The sequence below is a fragment of the Psammomys obesus genome, unplaced genomic scaffold, assembly GCF_907164565.1.
Source record: "Psammomys obesus unplaced genomic scaffold, mPsaObe1.curated_primary_1811, whole genome shotgun sequence".
NCBI lineage: Eukaryota > Metazoa > Chordata > Mammalia > Rodentia > Muridae > Psammomys > Psammomys obesus.
In genome coordinates, this window is record NW_026585686.1 from 6984394 (window position 1) to 7005553 (window position 21160).

General features: G+C 38.5%; 1 protein-coding gene and 1 non-coding gene across 5 annotated transcripts in view; one reads left to right on the plus strand and one right to left on the minus strand.

Annotated features, from left to right (window-relative positions):
* Nucleotides 1–21160, plus strand: part of Mpdz (multiple PDZ domain crumbs cell polarity complex component) — a 169500-nt gene that overhangs the window by 28691 nt on the left and 119649 nt on the right. The window lies entirely within an intron of this gene.
* On the minus strand, nucleotides 10227–10331 carry LOC129665264 (U6 spliceosomal RNA). Its single transcript, XR_008718363.1, has one exon. It is a non-coding gene; the product is annotated as a U6 spliceosomal RNA (small nuclear RNA).

The window sequence follows — 21160 nt, forward strand, 5'->3', positions numbered from 1 at the left end:
AAATTGAGCAGAAGTCTTCGTAGTGTATTGTGTGAACATGCAGTTGTAATGAGGGGAAGACTGAGTTGTATACCAAGTATGTAAAAATACACTGGTTAGTCAAACATAGTAGCTGGATCTCTCCTTGTTAGCCAGCATTCTGCAGGGAAGATGTTTGTTCACTGTGTCTGATGAAAGAACACAGATGGGCCTGCAGGTTGCACTGGTTCTGTTGTTTCCAAGTGGAGTGGAAATAGGATGTAGCTCTAGGCTGGTGGGCCTCCATGATTCACACAAAGCCTTCTGGGAAACTTATTGAGTGTGGTAGGGAACTTCACAAAGTGTAGCCTGCTTTGATTTTTATTACTGATACAGGAATGTCTCTGATACTGCAGAGGACACTGAGAAAGATTCTGTACCACGAAGGTCTAAGATTTATTTAACTCCATAGGTAGACCAGCAGACAACAGCATGGCCAGAGCTCTTGAGAGGAGTTCAGGCTTCAGCGAGAGAAATAGATAGCATGATGGGGACTCTGAGGAGAAGCAGTGTCTGTTCTTCCGAAGGACCGGGGTTCAATTCCCAGCACCCACATGGCAGCTCACAACTGTCTGTAATGCCAATTCCAAGATATCTGACACCTTCACACTAATGCACATAAAATAAAAAAAATTAAATAAATGTAAAAAAGGAAACAAAAATAGAAATGGAAGAGTATGTGCAGCTCTGCCCTGTTTGTTACAGTGGCACAAGAAGGTAGGTGATAAGGCAGAGCTACAAGTAGGTGTTGGTTTCCTTACTGCCTTTGGGATCTGCAGCCTGTTTTAGAGCTTTTATTTCTTGTTTCTTTCAAGGATAGTCTTGACATCTATGCATCTCTCAAAGGCTAATGTCTTTTCCCAGGACACTGAGATTTTGCATTTGCATGTGTATTCTGTGAAGTTTCTCAAATCTAATATAGGTGGATGCCACTCTTTACCAATTCCTTTTACTAACCAAGTTTATTTCTTTTATGAGTCTAGTAAAATTTCAAATTTTATTTCATAATATTTTCTAGACTTTATCATGTTAGCTTTAAAATGTTAATTTATTAATGTTTATAATTTAATAACTTATATAAAGAATAAAATTTGTTTCATGCTCTTAATCCAGTATCTATATAAATTACACATTGCTAGTCCTAATTAGTTAGCTTATACCTATATTATAGTTTTGACATACAATTTTATGTGCACAGCAGGTGGAGATTACTGCTTCCACCTTTTCTTTTTTAACTATCTTCAACCTTCCCCCCACCATGCCAAGTATCATTCTCTGTCTGTTAGAGAAGCAGAGGAAGTGAATAATTGGAAAGCTCGAGGTGTATACAGCATGCTAAAGAACATGATCATATTGTTGCATTAATGACAGATGCTGACATGCCTTGTTGAATTAAACCTGCAATTTTTCCCCTCCCATCCTTCTCATTACTTCTATTCAATAATGTTTAATTTTTTCCAATTTGCTTCTCCAGTATTAAGACTGCCCTTAGAAATCAAACTATTTCCATTTGGCAAATTAAACACTTGACAGGTGTGTAACTGAGAGGGCAAAAGAGCCGTGCCCTGAAGGGATGTGCTATTTAAATATTGTCAAAAATATTAGCAGCTCTGAGAGTGTAATTGATGCCTCTGTTTAACTCCGCCACATTGTGTATTGTTCTAACGCCAGCTAAAAGGATGTATGCTATTAAACCTGAATAATCTCTAATCGTTCCAGCTCATTTCCTATTGCACTATTCCCGATTAAGTGAAAAGGAACTGCGACTGTGTGTCAATGATCTGTCAAATGCAGGTTCTCAAGTAGTGTCCTCACTGTCACCTAGTCATCACAGCTATTAACTACGTGGCTTAATGCGTATTCATGACAAAAGTCTAGCTATTGTGGGAGAAATAAACACGTTAGCAGTTTAATAATAGAAACTTGTCAGCCTTGAGCATATCGGATTTGCATATTTAATCGGTGAAGTTGCCCCCGACCAGTATAGATGAGGTTGGTGCTTTCCTGGTTAAATAATTGCTTTATGAATGACCATGGGCACTAAATCAGTCCCCCATGTTGCTTGTAGGAACAATGTGGATTACAATTATTAATTTTAAATAGAAATTTACAACCAAGATTTAGAAATTGATGTTGGAAAGATTATTTTTAAATCGTGGCAACAGAGACTAATTCTAAGATCAAAGAAAATACATGGCTAGCTCAGGTTGCCAAAGATGCTTCCGTAGGAAATGTACCTTGCAACAAGAATATCAGGGTCTGCTTGTTAAGAAACTCCAGCATCTGTGGCAAATGGTATCCTGCTGTATTGTGGTTTGATTAATGTTTCCAGGTTCTTAGTTCATCCGCCATCCTCCTCAAAAACATGCTGGTGTGTACACATTTTATTTAGAAGTATAATTTATAGTAATGTGTATATATACATTATATTTACATGTATACACACACACATATATTAAAGCTAGACTTCACTTTGAAAATTTATAATATTTTGAAATAACTGAAGTGATGCTAGGTTTTATGTATTATTAGAGTTGGCAGTTAGAATACTTAGATCATTAAAAAAAATAACTTATTTTTGAAGTACCTTCTGTATGCTTCTCTTTTTTGAATAATTCTGTATTTATAAGTTTTACCTGGTTACATTCAAAACAACTCCTGATGACAAGTTGAATAATGAACAAAAGTGAACACAAATACAAACATAGTCAAAATACTACAGAAGTAGATCTATGGATACCTAAGGACCTTGATTAATGAAATTCATATTATTTAATTTTGGTTGCTGAGTATTGGGGCAAAACCAAACCAAATGACAAAAGAACTGGGGGTTATAAATTTCTTATTGTGAGACATTCATTGAATTAAAATTTTTCATGGCAGTGAAAGCTACTTAGCACACTAACAGTTTTGTGGATCATTTATGGTGTTTATAAAGCTTTTGCTGCTGAACATCTATAATCAATGAAAATCAAGTGAGTGTGTCTTATTATTTCAGGGAGAACACAGAACACAGGAAACAAGATGATAAGTGCTGCAATGCAGAGAATTCTTAGCTTTGACTTAAGGACTAGTCCCAACTACAAGGCACAATATTTAAAATTGATGATGAAAAATGGGTATTTTTCGGCAGAGGTGAGGGAATAGTGTCAGGTGGAAGGAAGAATAATTATATGTGTACAGAGTGCTTTTTAAATGAGAGTACTGTCTGCAGTCAGTTTTGCTTGTCCTAGTTGGTGATAGCGGAGCTGCCATTGCTGTGTGATGGGTAGAGCTTGGGGAAGTTGTCACATGACCATCAGTGTCTAGCACAGGCTTGCCTTCCCACAACTTGGATTTGGTTTGTTTACTAGTCTTCTGATTGAGAAACCTTGGAACAGAGTTGCTGTGTGTACACATATTTACCAGTGTTCCTAAATGATAAAAGTACTGAAAAGAATAGTGATACTGGAGACATATCTCAGCATAATAAAGCCTATTTATAGCAAGCCTATAGTCAGTATCATCTCAAAAGAAGAAAAACTCAAAATGAAGACTAGGACAATGGTATCTACTCTTCTACTTCCTGTTCAGCGTAGAACTTGAAGTCTGAGCTACAGCAATAAGAAGTGAAGGAAAAGATGGGGGAAGGAGTACAAATAAAAGGACTGCCTTGTCTGGGCTCAGTGCATGAGGATATACTCAGTCCTGATTTGAATTGATGTACTGGGGAGGGTTGATACAGGGGGAGGGGAGCCAGCCTCCTCTCAGGGGAAAGGGAGAGAGGAAGAGGGGAGGAAGGGGAAGAGGGAATTGGGAGGAGAAGAGGGAGGGTTACCTTTGGTATATAAAGTAAATAACTGAAATGAAGAAAAATTTTAAAAAAGAAGATAATACATTAAAGCTTCCTTATTAACAGATATGATTACATGAAAGACCCCAAACCAGTGTTTCTCAACCTTCCTAATGCTGTGACCCTTTAATACAGTTCCTTGTGCTGTGGTGATTCCCAACCATAAAGACATTCCATTGCTACTTCATAACTCTTCTGTTGCTACTATTATGAATCACAATGTAAATATTTGGGTTTTCTGATGGTCTTTGTGGGGTTATGACTCACAGGTTGAGAAGTGCTGCCCTAAATGCTCCAGCAGAAATCTCCACAGTTTTTGTTGTTGTTGTTGTTTTGTGTTATTAGCCATAACAAAATTAAGGTAAGATGTTTCAGTAACATTTTGATAGATAACAACTTTGAATATAATTTTGAATACATGAATGTTCTTCAGAGGAATACTATTTTTCATATTCCTGATGCCAGAAGTGCAGCATCCTGTCTTAATGTAGTGGTGGTCTTTCTGATGAAGGACATATGCAGTCAAACTGCAGAGATAAAGGCAAATGCTGCAAGTGCACTTTATAGAGTCACTTTTGATTGTTTGGCATGAACACAGTCATCCCTGAGGAGCTAGTCTGCATAGATACCTGTAAGACTGAGGGATCAAGTTCATGTCCAGATGTGGAGACATGGTGCCTTTGAGTTGCACCATCATCAGCCCTGATAAGTTTTTACACATTAGACCAGTGAATGAGGATTCTGGGAGATGACTCAAGGAACAAATCACTGGATTCTCAACTGTGAGGACCTGAGTTTGGATCCCCATAACCTTCATACTAACTAGATGCAGTATGTCTCTAATCTCAGCATTTCTGAGGAAGTAGAAGGAGAGACAGGAGAAGCCCCTGAAACATATGAGCCAGTTGCATACACAGTGGCAAACAATACAAGACTGCCTCAAATAAGCTGAAATATGAAGATGGACAGCCACATATACATATTAAATCCACACAGACAAACATACACATTGGTTTTTTTTTGTTTTGTTTTGTTTTTGTTTTTGTTTTTTTAATCAAAAGAGAAATGAGAAATTTTGGTACTTGAGCATTTAAATTTTTTTTAGTCTGGGATGAGAGCAGGTATGTGTACTTGCCATGGCATATGTGAAGAGGTGAGAAAGGTAGCTTTGTGAAGTCATTTCTCTCTTTCCATATTTATGTGGTTTTTGAATATTTAACTCATGTTACCAGATGTGAGAGTTAACGTCTTAACCATCTTGCTAACCCTGAAGAGCACACACACACACACACACACACACACACACACACGTCATATAATGGTTTTCTGCTGCTGTTGTTTGGTTCTGGGCATCAAACTCAAGTTGCCAGGTTTGTACAGCAAGCATCTTTACCCACAGGAGCATCTCATTAGCCTGGTGCTTGAGCATTTTCTATTTAATTTGACTTTTGTGATCTAAAATATGTTATTGGGTGATGTTTTTCTTTTCTTTTTTCTTTATTAATTACACTTTATTCACTTTGTATCCCCCCAGTGGTTCTCTCCCTCCTCCGTCCCAATCTCTCCCTTCCTCCCCCTTTGCATGCATGCCCCTCCCCAAGTCCACTGATAGGGGAGGACTTCTTTTCCTTCCTTCTGATCCTAGTCAATTAGGTCTCATCAGGTGTGGCTGCATTGTCTCCTACTGTGGCCTGATAATGCTGCTTCCCCCTCAGGGGAGGTAATTAAAGAACAGGCCAATCAGTTCATGTCAGAGACAGTCCCTGTTCCTATTACAATGGAACCCACTTGGATACTGAACTGCCATGGGCTACATCTGTGCAGGGGTCTTAGGTTATCTCCATGCATAGTCCTTGGTTGGAATATCAGTCTCAGGAAAGACCCCTGTGCTCAGATTTTTTGGTTCTGTTGCTCTCCTTGTGGAGTTCCTGTCCTCTCCAGATCTTACTGTTTCCCACTTCTTTCCTAAGATTCCCTGCACTCTTCTCAAAGGTTGCCCATAAGTCTCAGCATCTGCATTGATAGTCTGCAGGGCAGAGCTTTTCAGAGGTTCTCTGTGTCAGGCTCCTGACTTGTTTGCTCTTTTCTCTTTCTGATGTCCAGCCTCTTTGCCTTTCTGGATAGGAATTGAGCATTTTAGCAAGAGTCCTCCCTCTTGGTTAGTTTCTTTAGGTGTACAGATTTTAGTAGGTTTATCCTATATTATATATGTCTATATGAGTGAGTATATACCATGTGCATCGTTCTGCTTCTGGGATAGCTCACTCAGGATGATCTTTTCCAGATCCCACCATTTACCTGCAAATTTCATTATTTCCTTGTTTTTTATTGCTGAGTAGTATTCTATTGTGTAGATATACCACAATTTGTGCATCCATTCTTCAGTTGAGGGGCATCTGGGCTGTTTCCAGCTTCTGGCTATTACAAATAAAGCTGCTACAAACATGGCTGAGCAAATGTCCTTATTGTATGCTTGGGAATCTTTTGGATATATGCCTAGGAGTGGTATAGCTGGATCTTGAGGAAGCGCTATTCCTAGTTGTCTGAGAAAGTGCCAGATTGCTTTCCAGAGTGGTTGTATAAGTTTACATTCCCACCAGCAGTGGAGGAGGGTTCCCCTTTCTCCACAACTTCTCCAGCTTGTGTTGTTTCTTGAGTTTTTTATCTTAGCCATTCTGATGGGTGTAAGGTGAAATCTTAGGGTCATTTTGATTTGCATTTCCCTGATGGCTAATGAGGTTGAGCATTTCTTTAGTGTTTCTCTGCCATTCGATATTCCTCTGCAGAGAATTTTCTGTTTAGCTCTGTACCCCATTTTTTAATTGGATTACTTGATTTTTTGCTGTTTAATTTCTTTAGTTCTTTATATATACTGGATATTAGCACTCTGTCAGATATAGGGTTGGTGAAGATCCTTTCCCAATCTGTAGGCTGTCGTTTTGTTCTGAGGACAGTGTCCTTTGCTTTACTATGAAATTCTTTTCCATATGTAAATCACGCTTCCAATTATAAGGCAGAAGTTTCATCCTAATTTTATTCATTTCTAGTTTGCTAGATGTTAAGGGTCAGTTAAATGAATTGGGTTAAGATGATTCTGGGACAGAGGGATAGTGAGGCAGAATGATGTTGATTTCCCTGTGGCTCTGTACTCCCAGCTGTACTATGTCCAAAGTGTTATTTTGTCTTCTTTTGCTAAGCATATTGTGAGCAGGTATCAGTGTCATTTGTCTTCTGGATATGTGAGAATGATGGAAAAAAAATCACTGTAAAACCCTAATGTCTTATCTAAACTCCTGTTTGTCTTGGTATGGCAGTGGATTAATTCCCTTCATCTTTTTTTTGCCTTGATGTAGAAAATTTCATCACACTTTGATGGTAATATTTTCTGTCAAGCTACATTCCTTGAATTTTTTCCCTTGTAAGTTTGCCTGAGAAAACACAGGTCTTGAGATTTAAGTGAATAAATGCTGTTCTGAGATATGCATAAGCACGCGCACAGGCCATGGGAGCTGTGATACTTGAGTTGGTGCTAGCAGGCACCAAGAGGAGCTTTGTTAGTCAGAGTTGAAGCTGGCTGGAAGTTCATGCTCTGTGCCTTGTTTCTCTTTGAATACTTTGTGCCTCGTGTATATACTTAAACTCAAAGACGGTTGCTTAGTTAACTTTTAAATACTGTTAAACATTCAGAAGCGTATGCGTTAACTATGTATGATTCCTTTCCAAGAGATGAATTTTTAATAAAGAAAGACAAGTAACCAGTGTACCCTTGGAGATCCTGTACTTTCTTTGAGTAGAAACGTCATTGAAGAACCATCTATCATTGTTTCATCACCACTGGCATCACAATTAACTGCTAGAGACATTTTCTGTGCTAGGACTTACTCTAGGCCCAATTCTGTGTCATCATCACACCATTGTTAGAAAGTAGAAGAGGGGATGTTGCTGGTGTTCTGAGGAGGATGTGGAAGTGCAGTAAGCTTACACAGCAGGCCTGGCTTCTGGGCCAGCAGGCTGAAGCCAGGACCCCAGTCCTAACTGTACATATCACTGTTCGTATTTTATTGACTGCATAATTATTGAGCATGACTTGGGGGCATTTTAGGATTTCTTATTCTCAGATTGTTGTGGTGTGATTTTGCATTAGCAAGAAACAGAATGAGATTTGTGTTGTGTTACCAATAGGTTTAAGTAAGGGATATTAATACTTTAATCCTATGATACACACACACACACACACACACACACACACACACACACACACACACACTGGCTTTGATGGCACCTCCACTTCAGCCACTACCACCACCATCATCACTACTACAGCCACCTCTCTACTTATCTGAGCCCTTCTCTCTCTTTACTTAAATAATGGGACCAAGATGAAATGAAAGGCCCAAAGGGTAAGCCCAGTACTTTAATAGCACTCAGTAAACATTAGCCTTCTTTTTTATTAGTAACCTTTCATACTGAAATGTAATATTCTAAGGCAACAGTTTTCAAACATTTTGATTTCATGATAATTTACTTTTTTGGCTAATGTCATTTATTATTGTTATTATTTACAGTTTACTTACTTTGTATCCTGGCTGTAGCCCCTTTCCTGATCTCCAGGTCCCACCCTCCTTCCCACTCCCCCAACCCTCATTCTTCTCTCCTAGTCCACTGATAGGGGAGGTCCTCCTCCCCTACTATCTGACCCTAGCCTACCAGGTCCCATCAGGACTGTCTGCATTGTCTTCCTCTGTGGCCTGGCAAGGCTTCCCCACTAGGGGGAAGTGATCAAAGAGCAGGCAACTGAGTTTATGACAGAGTTTATGCTGCTCCTGCCCCCCTTACTATGTAACCCCCATGGAGACTGAGCTGCCCATTGGTTAGATTTGAGCAGGTCTAGGTTCTCTCCATGGTCCTTGGTTGATTCATCAGTCTCTGCAGGACCCCCTAGGCCCAGATTTTTTGACTCTGTTGGTCTCCTTGTGGAGCTCCTGTCCCCTCCAGGTATTTTTTTAATTTTTATTTTTATTAACTACAGTTTATTCATTTTGTATCCCCTCTGTAGCTACCTCCATCCTCCCATCCCAATCCCATCCTCCCTCCTACTTCTCCACCCATGCCCCTCCCCCAGTCCACTGATAGGGGAGGTCTTCCTCCCCTTCCTTCTGATCCTAGTCTATCAGTTGTCATCAGGAGTAGCTGCATTGTCTTCCTCTGTGGCCTGGTAAGGCTGCCCCCTCAGCGGGAGGTGTTAAAAGAACAGGTCAATCAGTTCATGTCAGAGACAGTCCCTGTTCCCATTATTATGGAACCCACTTGGACACTGAACTGCCATGGGCAGGGGTTTTAGGTTATCTCCATCAATCATCAGTGGTTCCTCCAGGTCTTTCTATCTCACCCTTCTTTCATAAGATTCCCAGCACTGTGCCCAAAGTTTGGCTATGATTCTCAGTATCTGCTTCAATACCCTGCTGGGTAGAGTCTTTCAGGGGCCCTCAGTGTTAGGTTCCTGTCCTGTTCTCTGTCTTCCCTTGCTTCTGATATTTCTCCTGTTTGCCCTTCTAATTAAGATTAAGCCTCTTCCCTAGGGTCCTCCTTTGTTGTTTAGCTTCTTTAGGACCGTAGATTTTAGTATGTTTATCCTATATTAAATGTCTAATATCCACTTATAGGTGAGTATATACTATGTGTGTCTTTCTGCTTCTCGGTTACCTCGCTTTAGATGATCTTTTCTAGTTTCATCCATTTGCCAGCAAATTTCATGATTTCCTTGTTTTTATTGCTGAGTAGTATTCTATTGTGTAAATGTACCACAATTTCTGTATCCATTCCTTGGTTGAGGGATATCTAGGTTGTTTCCAGGTTCTGGCTATTACGAATAAGGCTGCTATGAATGTAGTTGAGCAAATGTCCTTGTATGGTTGAGCATCTTTCAGATATATGCCCAGGAGTGGCATAACTGGATCTTGAGGTAGCATTATTCCTAATTTTCTAAGATTGTGTCAGATTGATTTCAAAAGTGGTTGTACAAGTTTGCACTCCCACCAGCAATGGAGGAGGTTTTCCCTTTATTCACATCCTCTTTGGCATATGTTGTCATTTGAGTTTTTGATCTTAGGAATGTAAGAATGTAGGAATGTAAAATATAGGAATGTAAAATGTAGGAATGGGTGTAAGGTGAAATCTCAGGGTTGTTTTGATGTGCATTTCCCTGATGACTAAGGACATTGAGCATTTCTCTTTAAAAATTTTTTTATTTTATTTTTATTAATTACACTTTATTCACTGTGTAGACTAGTTGTAGCCCTTCCCCCATCCACTCCCAATCCTACCCTCCCTCCCTCTTCTTCTCCTATGCCTCTCCCCCCAGTCCAATGGTAGAAAAAAAAATGTGTAATGCTTCACAAATTTTGTGTGTCATCCTTGTATAGGGGACATGCTAATCTCTGTATCATTCCAATTTTAGTATATGTGCTTACAAAGCAAGCACGAGCATTTCTTTAAATGTTTCTCTTGGATATTTCTCTGTTGATTATTTTCTGTTTAGCTCTGTATCCCATTTTTTATTGGATTATTTGGATTGTTGGTGTTTAACTACTTGAGTTCTTCATATATTCTGGATATTAGCCCTCTACCAAATGTACGGTTGGTGAAGATCCTTTCCCAGTCTGTAGGCTGTTGTTTTGTTCTGATGACAGTGTTCTTTGCTTTACAGAAGCTTTTCAGTTTCATGGGGTCCCCTTAATTGATTGTTGATTTTAGAGCCTGTGCTATTGGTGTTCTGGTCAGGAAGTTGTCTCCTGTGTCAATGAGTTCAAGGCTCTTCCCTACCTTTTCTTTTAACAGATTTAGTGTGTCTGGTTTTATGTTGAGCTCTTTGATCCAGTTGGACTTTAGTTTGAGAGATGGCTCAGCCATTAAAGGCTAAGCTTACAACCAAAAATATAAGACTTTCATTCTCAAAATTTAATAAAAGCTGGGTTACAGAGATGGCCCAGCAGTTAAGAGTGTTTGTGTCTTAGCACTTGACTGACAAGCCCTGAATCCTTAAATGCCTGTAGCTGCAGTTATCATGGATCTGATGCCCTTTTCTTACCTCTGTCTCAAATTTGCACACAAAGGTGCACATCCTTTCACAGACACATGCACACACATAAGGAAACCTTTAATACTATTGATAAAGAACTACAAAAAGTTTTTTTTAACTTTCCGCAAATATTGACCATAATTAAAGATAAAGTTGAGAAATGCTTTAAATATTTATTAATTCATATAATCACAGACAATCCATTTTATGTTCAAAATTCATGAAGGGAGAAACTGTGTTTTATAGTGTTGCACATTTTCTCAACTCTAATACTAGATAGAAGAAAGTTGGACTCTTTTACCTGCTTTTGCATTCAATTTTTTTGAATTTATGATTTTAGCTAATGTATATGGAAAAATTGGCCTTTCATAGTTTTATGAAATGAAAATAGCTCTTTAGAAAATTGTAGCCATTCTTCTTCCTGTATTTAAAAGATTTATTATTCTTATTTATGTACTTCTGTCTTTGTGTAGGGATGTGAATGTGTATACAGTACCTACAAAGGGCAAAAGAGGGCTTGGATCACCTGGAACTAGGGTTGCAGGCAGATGTGAGCTGTGTTGTGGGTGTTTGGAATTGAACTCAAGTCCCCTACAAGAGCACAAAATGCTTTTACATCTGTGCCATATCACCAGCCCCTGCCGTTCTTCTTTTATAGTGTGCCAGGAGCTGTGATGTTTTCCTAACGGTTAAGTAGAATATAGATCCTTTACCTCAAGAGTATTTCATACTCCATTGCAATAAAACCTAGTTGTTTGTCTTACTTTTTATTTATTTATATAACCTAAGCATAATTTTTTGTTACTTTGGCCACTTGAAAAATGTGGAGATTGACAAATTAAATTTTATACTTAATTATATAATTAAAAATAGTACTTGCTAATAACATTTGAGATTATATCAACCAAACCTCTTAGACATGGAATGATGTCAAGCTCAGGGTGGAAAATATTTGTTCTAAAATTTTAATTTATACTTGAAATCTCAAATTTCTTTATTGGTAACAACTACAGTCAGCTGTTTTACATGTATTTTGCTCATTTTTAGGGAAGTGTCTGTCTCTTCTATATTTAGGAATACATAATCATAATTTGATTTTGAGTCATATTTTCAGATTTTCACATTAAAACTTGAGTAGTTCAGTTTGCAACTCAAAAATAGTAATTTTTCTTGATCTCCTTACTAAGAAAAAGACAAACTAAAGGTAAGATTTTTAAAATTTTTATTTTATTTTTATTAATTACTGCTCATTCACTTTGTATCCCAGCTATAGCCCCCTTCCCCATCCCCTCCCCATCTCACCCTTTTTTCCCCTTCTTCTCCTATGCTCCTCTCCCAGTCTAATGATAGGGGAGGTCCTCTTCCCCTTCCATCTGACCCTAGTTTATCTGATCTCAGCAGGACTGGCTTCTTTGTCTTCCTCTCTGGACAGATAAAGCTGTTCCCCCTTCCCAGCAGGGTATCAAAGCATATGCTGAGTGAGATTCATAGCCAAACTTTGGGCAGAGTGTTGAAAGAAAGGGGAGATAGAAAGCCCTGGAGGGAACAGAAGCTCCACAAGGAAAGCAACAGAACCAAAAAATCTGGGTACAGGGGTCTTTCTGAGACTGTTACTCCAAACAAGGACCATGCATGGAGATAACCTAGAACCCCTGCATAGAAGTAGCCCATGGCAGCTCAGTGTCCAAGAGGGTTCCCCAATAATAGGAACAGAGGCCATCTCTGACAAAGGTAAGATTTTTGAAAAGGACTTTTTACTACTACATCAGGAACTTTTGGACCATCTTTCTATCTGCATTTGGGTGGCTGGGGCTGGAGACATGCTGCAATTTTACAAACAGCCTGAGCTGTACAACAAGGCTCCAGTGTTAGACTCTGATTCCAAAATCCAAAGTGAGTGCAAGCCACAAAGAAAGAAACAAAGACCACTCCACAAAAAACAACAACAACAACAACAACAAAAAACAAAAACAAAAAAACAAAACAAACAAACAAACAAAAACCTTTGTAAAGTGATTAAAGAGTGAGGAGGGAGACTGTTACTCTTGGTGGAGGAGCGGGAAGTATTTGTGGACATCATTATTTTTGTATATCACAATACAACACCTCATTAAAAATAACAGAAGTAGAGATACCATCAAAGTGGATGAGGGCAGGACTGGGAATAGAACATGATGTAGGAGTTCCTGAGCCTTGCATGGCCAGTGCCCAGAAATGAAATGCTGGCAAATCCAAAAGATAATTATTTTTTTTTGAAATTAGAATCTAAAGGACTAGATAAAAGATCCCTTCAAATATCACTTAATTAAAGAAATTAATTATTTCATTGTATTGACTGGTTGTGTACGTGTGTGCATGTGCAGATAACTTGAATGTGGTGATCAGAGAACAACTTGTGATGGTTTTTCATTCTGGTCCCAGGGTCATTAGGTCATTAGACTTGGTGGAAAGTGCCCTTCTTTTCCTGATGAGCCATTTCACAGGTGCCAGAACTTAATGGCTTTAAAGGGTAAACTTCATGTTTCCTTTATAACAGCAATGAAAATAATTTTAAACACAGATTTTACTCTTCAAGCTTCACAAAACTCACTCAATTATTTATACATGTGTTATGAAACTGGGGGGGGGAGTCCCAATTTTTCACTTGAGAGTCCTTTAAAATGATTTTAGAGGCTTTCTTCAGATATTAATTTATATAGTCAGACGGAATATATTGAATTGTGCTTGAGCACAGTTTTGTTTCCTGTGTCTGGTGACTGGATTTTAATAAATAAATAAGCAAATAAATAAATAAATAAATAAATAAATGTTGTTTTTTAGTTTCAGGAATAAATAAAAATCTTTGTAAATGCATTTTTGAGTGAAAACTAAAATGTTAGAAAATAATAATGAAGTGGCCATTCATTATAATTAATTCACATTGCATGGATGCCGAGTCTGCAGTTTTGCACTTGATGATGTCATTTAACTCGCTAATCAGCGTTGAGTTGGATAGATTAGTGATTGATTATCTGTATATACTTACTAAATGCCAGAAAGGAAAAGTCAAGAGTCTTACATACTCTTTAGTTCGTTTCCTTCTCTTGGCTTTAAGTGTGCTTTGCCTTCCATGTTGAGTTTCGTCGCTGGTGATTTGTGTTTGCTAGAACAGGGAGTGCTATGAGAAGCAGGCACTAAGCTTGGCACTCAGACCTAATAGGAGCAGGTGCAGAGCGCTCACATCTTCAGCACTCAGACTGACTCCCTGTGCTGTTAGGGTAAGGAGTTATTTTCCAAATGAAATCCTCTCATTTGTTAAGTCTGTCAATCAAAGGCAGTTAGAATCTACTTTGAGGATGTAAATTACAGGTTCTAGACCACTGTCTACTGTGCTTGTAAGACTTCATAGCTGAGAAAGGTATCCATCTCAGTAGAGTGAACTAAGATGCTTGGAGGAGTTTTATAGTTAATTTTAAACATAAAGTTTTACTTCTATTTAACATGGTGACTGGGGGAAGAAGTTTGTTGTGGAATGTCCCCTACACTGCCCAGTATGATATAATTTGATGCTTAATGAGTATCTAAATGAATGAAAGGAAGGTCTCAGCCAACATGTAAAATTGTGCTTAGATGTGACAGTGTTGTCCTCCCATGTAACTACATCCTGTTCCATTTGTATTTCATAAAATTATGGAAGCATAAATTCATTTCGTCCACGAATGTCTCCCTGTTGAACACACAACTCAATTTCTTTAATTGGCTTTAAAATTATTTTAAAAATAAAAAATTGGTATTCTTACATCAGTTTCTGTTCAGAGTTTGTTCAGTGATGCAACAAGATAGGCTGTAATCAGCCCCACTCAGAAAGATGTATGGGAGAGAGGCCTCACAAGGCCTAAGGCTTGAAATAGAGTCTTGTTATGTTTTTTCCTTTGCTTGCTGTCGTTTCATTGAAAAGCCTCAACTTCTCTCTACTGGATCAGTTCCAGAGAGTGTTTTACACATTTTTTTTGTAAATTCACAAGAAAATAGATACATTTTTTTTCTCTGTTAGGAGAAAAGGCAAAGTGCAGATTTAAAGCCTGCCTCTCTAAGAGGTGCACCTTGTAAGGCAGAGTCTGCCGGGAGCCCGACTTCTGAGTTGTTTTTATGTTAAGCAGCAACAAATGGAAAACTACTGACATTTGATAAGAAATTTTCTGAAATCTACCAGAGCTAACATTTTAAAAGCAATGATCATTGCTTCCTTGCTAACACAATTGAAGATTACACACACACACACACACACACACACACACACACACACACACACATCTTAGCATTCAGATGACAGAAACACAGTGACTAACAGAGGTGCAAGTGTGTTGGTCACTTTATTGTTACGGTTATGCTGCACATTCAAAAGAAAGCAAAACAGTAAGAACACAAATACATTTCAAGAATCTGCAAAGGATTATTAGGGAAATTGTTTGATTTAAAAGTCATAATTTTACAGTATTTCTGGAAGGATAATGAAAACCATTAAAACAGAACTAATAATAGTAACTTTATTTTCAGTTAACAATCCAGAAATTATAAAATACAAGGTGTCAGTATGTTGAGAATTTGTTGCTGATTGTTGAATGAAACCACATATATTTTAAGTATTAAGTTGAGTTGTAATTAAGGACATCATATGCTTATGTATTCACTGTAGTTAACATTGTTCTCTTCCAGTGACCTTGGGATGCCATTGGTTTTATTACTGGAAAAAATAGATGGAAATAAATCTCATGTATCATAGTTGAGGTGGATCAAAACGCTTGAGGGTAAAAATATAAAACTATGTTTTATATCAAAATACATTATTTTAAAAATTTGTACAAGTTTTTATGTATTTACATGTGTAAAATAAAAGTTCCTAGCCATTAAGGAGGAAATCCATCATAGGTCTGCATTCAACTCAGCTTCAGGTAACCAGTTCCCATGTTCTTTATTTTATTTATTAATCCCTATATTGTAGGTAGATTCATAGTTACAGTCGGAGCAGGAGTAGCTTGAACAATAGAAACTGTCACTACCATGTGTGTTCTCTAAGGAAACTATGCCTTAATGCTGTGCTTTGGAAAGCACTGGGTTCTATTCACCAATCTTAGGTCTCATGCTGATAAATTGATAAGTAGCAGTATAGAAAATTTTTACATCTTTTTAAAACAAATTGAATACATATTTTCAATTGCATTAAAAGCACAGTATGTATTTATATAGTTAAGATGAATCAGTTTACAGGAAGTTGACAGCATCCTCAATGTGTTTTGTACCCCCTCTCATTTAGGACAAACCGTTTCCCCAGAGGAATCATTGTGACTTCTATGTTATGGAAGAATTTCAGTTTTCTGTAATGTAACCTTTCAGTCTATGTTGTCTGTATGTTTCATGGCTGGCCTCTGTATGTTAACTTTGTGTCTTTGAAGTTCATTCATGTTGCATGAATATGTAGCTCCTGCTCATAGTCCATCTTGTGGAATACACTGGAATATGTTTATTCTACCTTCTATCAGTTGAATTTTTTCCCATGTTCTGTTAACATCGTGAGTTAATGTTAGTTAATAAATGCAAAAGTTAGTTCAAGTTTGCACTTCTAGAATGTCATCTTGTTCTCCGCCATCGTCTTTTGATGTAGTGGGGGAGTGCTCTTGCCTGGTATTTTTATATCAGTGTTTAAAGGAGATTGATCAGTAGCATCTCTTTCTAGTAAAGTTCTTGTTAGGTTTTGGTGTCAAAGTGGAGATACCCTCAAAGTCGAGCCTAATTTATTTTAGTCAAAGAAACAGAAAAAGGAAGAACTTTTCACTGAAAGCGTTTAGAGCTATTATTTTTTGGTGAAGGGGAAGAACAATTTCATTGATATTTTTACCAACATTTTGGAATATTTGTTCATTAGAGATAGTTTTAAAACCTTTTATGGCATAAGGATATTTGTTACATGTTTACATTAGATTTCTGTTCTCTTTTCTCATCTCTTACTATTTTTTACTTTGTCTAACATATTTCTGGGTTTTACTGTTTCATTTTAGAGAATTGAAATGCTTAACACGTTACCTCTTAAGTTTCCCCAAACATACCCATTTAACTCCATAAGAAGATTTCTAAGATTTTTCTTTACTAGATTGTACAGTTTGGAATAATGTTCATATAATGGTGTTTAGAGTTGTTTCTTCTTTGCCTCATAAGTTTGTGTAGAAACATATTGCATAGCAGGCTGATGTGTCCTACAGAATCTTCCTTTTGTTGGCTTCTAACTTAATTCAACTCAGTGCTCAGAAAATATCCTGTGTTTAATATTAGTTCTTTGTGATTTGCTGAGATTTATTTTATGTTCTACTAATAATCTGTAAGAAAATATTCCTCACAGTCTTCAAAACAATGTATTCAGAAATTGTTGGTTTCAATCTATAAATGTCAGTTACGTCAACTTTAGTGAGAACAAAATTCCAGTCATCCTCACATGGATTTTTTTCTATTCTATCACCACAAGAAATGTGTCATAATGTAAAATTTTGAATGTCAGTGTGCCCGTTTCTTCTTTGAAGTTCTGAGTTAAATTTCCCAACAAAGTTTGCTTGAGTTTTTATTCCAGTTAGTGTTCTTTCTGAGGGTACTGTCCTACTTTACCCATGTGCCCCTCTTACCTTAATGCTTACTTGCTTGATAGTGTGCGAGCTGTTCTAGGCTTCTTTCCATTAATGTTCATGCATTAACCTACCTCACAGAAAAGGAGAACCTTCCCCAACACACCCCAGCACATCAAGTCACATCAGGACCGAGAGCCTCCTCTTCCTCGGTGGCCTGGAAAGGCATCCCTGCCAGGGGGAGTGAAAAAAAAAAAAAAAAAAAGCAGCCCATGGCAGAGACTGCTCCCACTCCCATTACTAGAAGATCCATATGATACTAGAGCTGCTCATCAGCTACATCTGTGGAGGGGTCCTAGATCCCGTCCAGGCATGGTCCTTGGCTGGTGCTTCAGTCTCCACAAGGCCCCTGGGCTCAGGTTAGTTTGCTCTGTTGGTCTTCTTGATGAGCTCATGTCCCCTCCAGTTCTTCCTATCCTTTCCCTTACTTTTCCATAAAAATCCCTACCTTTACCCAATGTTTGGTTGTGAGTCTCAGTATCTGTCTCCATCCAGTGCTTCGTGGAACCCCTCAGAGGACAGCCATGCTACCTCCTGTCTGGAAGCAGAACAGAGTATAATTAATAGTGTCAGGGGATGGCTCTTTCCCTTGGTGTTGGTCTCAGGTTGGACCCACATTGGTGAGATATTCCTTTAATCTCTACTCTATCTGCACATCTTGTAGGCAGGGTAAATTTTGGGTTGAAGTTTTGTGTGTGGCTTGGTGTTCCCCTCCCTCCACTAGGAGTCCTGTCTGTTTAGAGTCCTCTTCAGTCTTCATGACCCCCACTACTAAGGTATCAGCTAGAGTCACTCCCATATCCTCCCAGGAGCCTATTCTGTAGTAGGTCTTCACCTTGTCTCAAAGATGCTCTACTCATGATTTCTCTGCTTTCTGCAAGCCATCTGTCCTCCTGCTCCCATCCCCCACTCTTCCCATATCTGATTCCCACCCTAATTTCCCTCAGCACTCCCTCTCCTATCCTGTTCCCTCTCTTCAACCACTTCAGTTTGTCCATTCTACGTACCCTTCTGAGTGAGATTCAAACATCTTTCTTTGGTCCCTCGTTGTTAACTTAGCTTCTTTGGGTTTGTGAACTCTTGTAGTGTGGATACCCTGTACCATATGGATACTATCTGGTTGTAAGTGAACACATGCCATGTGTGTCATGCTGGGTCTGGGCCACCACTCAGGGTAATATTTTCTAGTTTCATCCATATGTTTGCAAATTTCATGATTTACTTGTTTTTAGTAGCTAAGTACTATTCCACTATGTGGATACCTAAGACTTTTTATCCATTCTTCAGTTGATGGACATCTGGGATCTTTTCAGATTCTGGCTATTAAGAATAAAATTTCTGTGAATGTAGTTGAGCAAATGTCCTTATTTTATGGTACAGCATTTTTTGGGTATATGACTAGGAGTGGTATAGTGGGGCATTGAGGTAGAACGATTCCCAATTTTCTGAGTAAGTGCCAGATTGATTTCCATTGTTGTTTCTAAGAGTTTGCACTCCTACCAGCAATGGAGGAGTGTTCTCCTTAGGGGTAAGGTAGTTCCAGATCTTGTTCTATTCTGTTGCTTCCCCCATCTGTTTTTCTGCCAGCATCATCTGCCTTTATTACTATAGTTCTGTAGTGTTAAGGTTGCATTGCTTTGCATTTCAGTGATGACTAGGATTAGTCAGCACTTTTTTTAAATTAAATTTTATTTTTTAAATTTATTAATTATTTTTTATATTAATTACAGGTTTTTTTACTTTGTATCTCATCTGTAGCCCCCTTCCTCATTCCCTCCCAATCCCAATCTCCATCCCTCATTTCCTCCCTGCCCCTTTCCAAGTCACTGCTAGAGGAGGTCCTCCTCCCCTTCCATCTGACCCTAGCTTATCAGGTATCTTCAGGACTGGCTGCTATGTCCTCCTCTGTGGCCTAACAAGGCTGTTCCTCCCTCAGTTCTGGGGAGGTAAAGGAGCCAGCCATTAAGTTCATGTTAGAAATAGTTCCTGTTCCCCTTACTAGGGAAACTTACTTGGATACTGAGCTACTGTGGGCTACATCCAAGCAGAGGTTCTAGGTTATATCCATACATGGTCCTTGATTGGAGAAACAGTCTCATAGAAGATCCCTGTGCCCTGATATATTTGGTCCTTGTGGAGCTCCTGTCCTCTCCCGGTCATATTAACTCCCCCTTATATCAGATGATTTCCTGCACTCTGCCGAAGGTTTGGTTATGAGTCTCTGCATCTGCTTTGATATACTGCTAGGTAGAGTCCTTCAGAGGCCCTCTGTGGTAGGCTCCTGTCCTGTTACTTGTGTTCTCCTATGTCCAATGTCCATCCCATTTGTCATTCTAAGTGAGGATTGATCATCTTACCCCGGGTCTTCTTTCTTGTTAATCTTCTTTAGGTACACATATATTAGTATGTTTATCCTGTCTTATAGGTCTATGTAAGTAAGTATATACCATGTGTGTCTTTGTGCTTTTGGGATACCTCACTCAGGATGATCTTTTCTAGATCCCACCATTTGCTTGCAAATTTCATGATTTCTTTGTTTTTAATTGCTGAGCAGTATTTCATTGTGTAAAAGTACCACGATTTCTGGATTTCTGTATCCATTCCTCCATTGATGGACATCTGGGTTGTTTCCAGATTCTGCCTATTACAAATAAAGCTGCTACAAATATGGTTGAGCAAATGTCCTTGTTGTGTACCTGAGCTTCTTTTAGATATATGCCTGGGAGTGGTATAGCTGGATCTTGAGGTAGCATTATTCCTAATTGTCTGAGAAATTGCCACAGCCAGATTGATTTCCAAAGTGGTTGTACCAGTTTACGTTCCCACCAGCAATGGAGGAGGGTTCCCCTTTATCCATAACCTCTCCAGCATGTGTTGTCCCTTGAGTTTTTAACCTTTGCCATTCTGCTGGGTGTAAGGTGAAATCTCAGGGTCGTTTTGATTTGCATCTCTCTGATGGCCAAGGTCGTTGAACATCTCTTTAGGTTTTTCTCTGCCATTTTATATTCCTCTAGAGAAAATTCTCTGTTTAGCTCTGTACCCCATTTTTAATTGGATCACTTAATTTGTTGCTTTTTAACTTATTTAGTTCTTTGTATAGTCTGGATATTAGCCCTTTGTCAGACATAGAGTTGGTGAAGATCCTTTCCCAGCCTGTAGGCCGTCATATTGTTCTGAAGACAGTGTCCTTTGCTTTACAGAAGCTTCTCAGTCTCATGAGGTCCCATTTATTGATTGTTGATCTTAGAGCCTATGCTGTTGGTGTTCTGTTCAGGAAGTTGTCTCCTGTGCCAATGAGTTCTAGACTCTTTGCCACTTTTTCTTCTATTCGATTTAGTGTGTCTGGTTTTATGTTGAGGTCTTTGATCCACTTGGACTTTAGTTTTGTGCAGGGTGATGAGTATGGATCTATTTGCATTTTTCTACATATAGACATCCAGGAAGAGCAGCACCATTTGTTGAAGATGCTGTCTTTTTTCTGTTGTATGGTTTTGGCATCTTTGTCAAAAATCAAGTATCCATAGGTTTGTGGGTTTATTTCTGGGTCTTCAATTGAATTCCATTGATCCATCATTCTGTTTC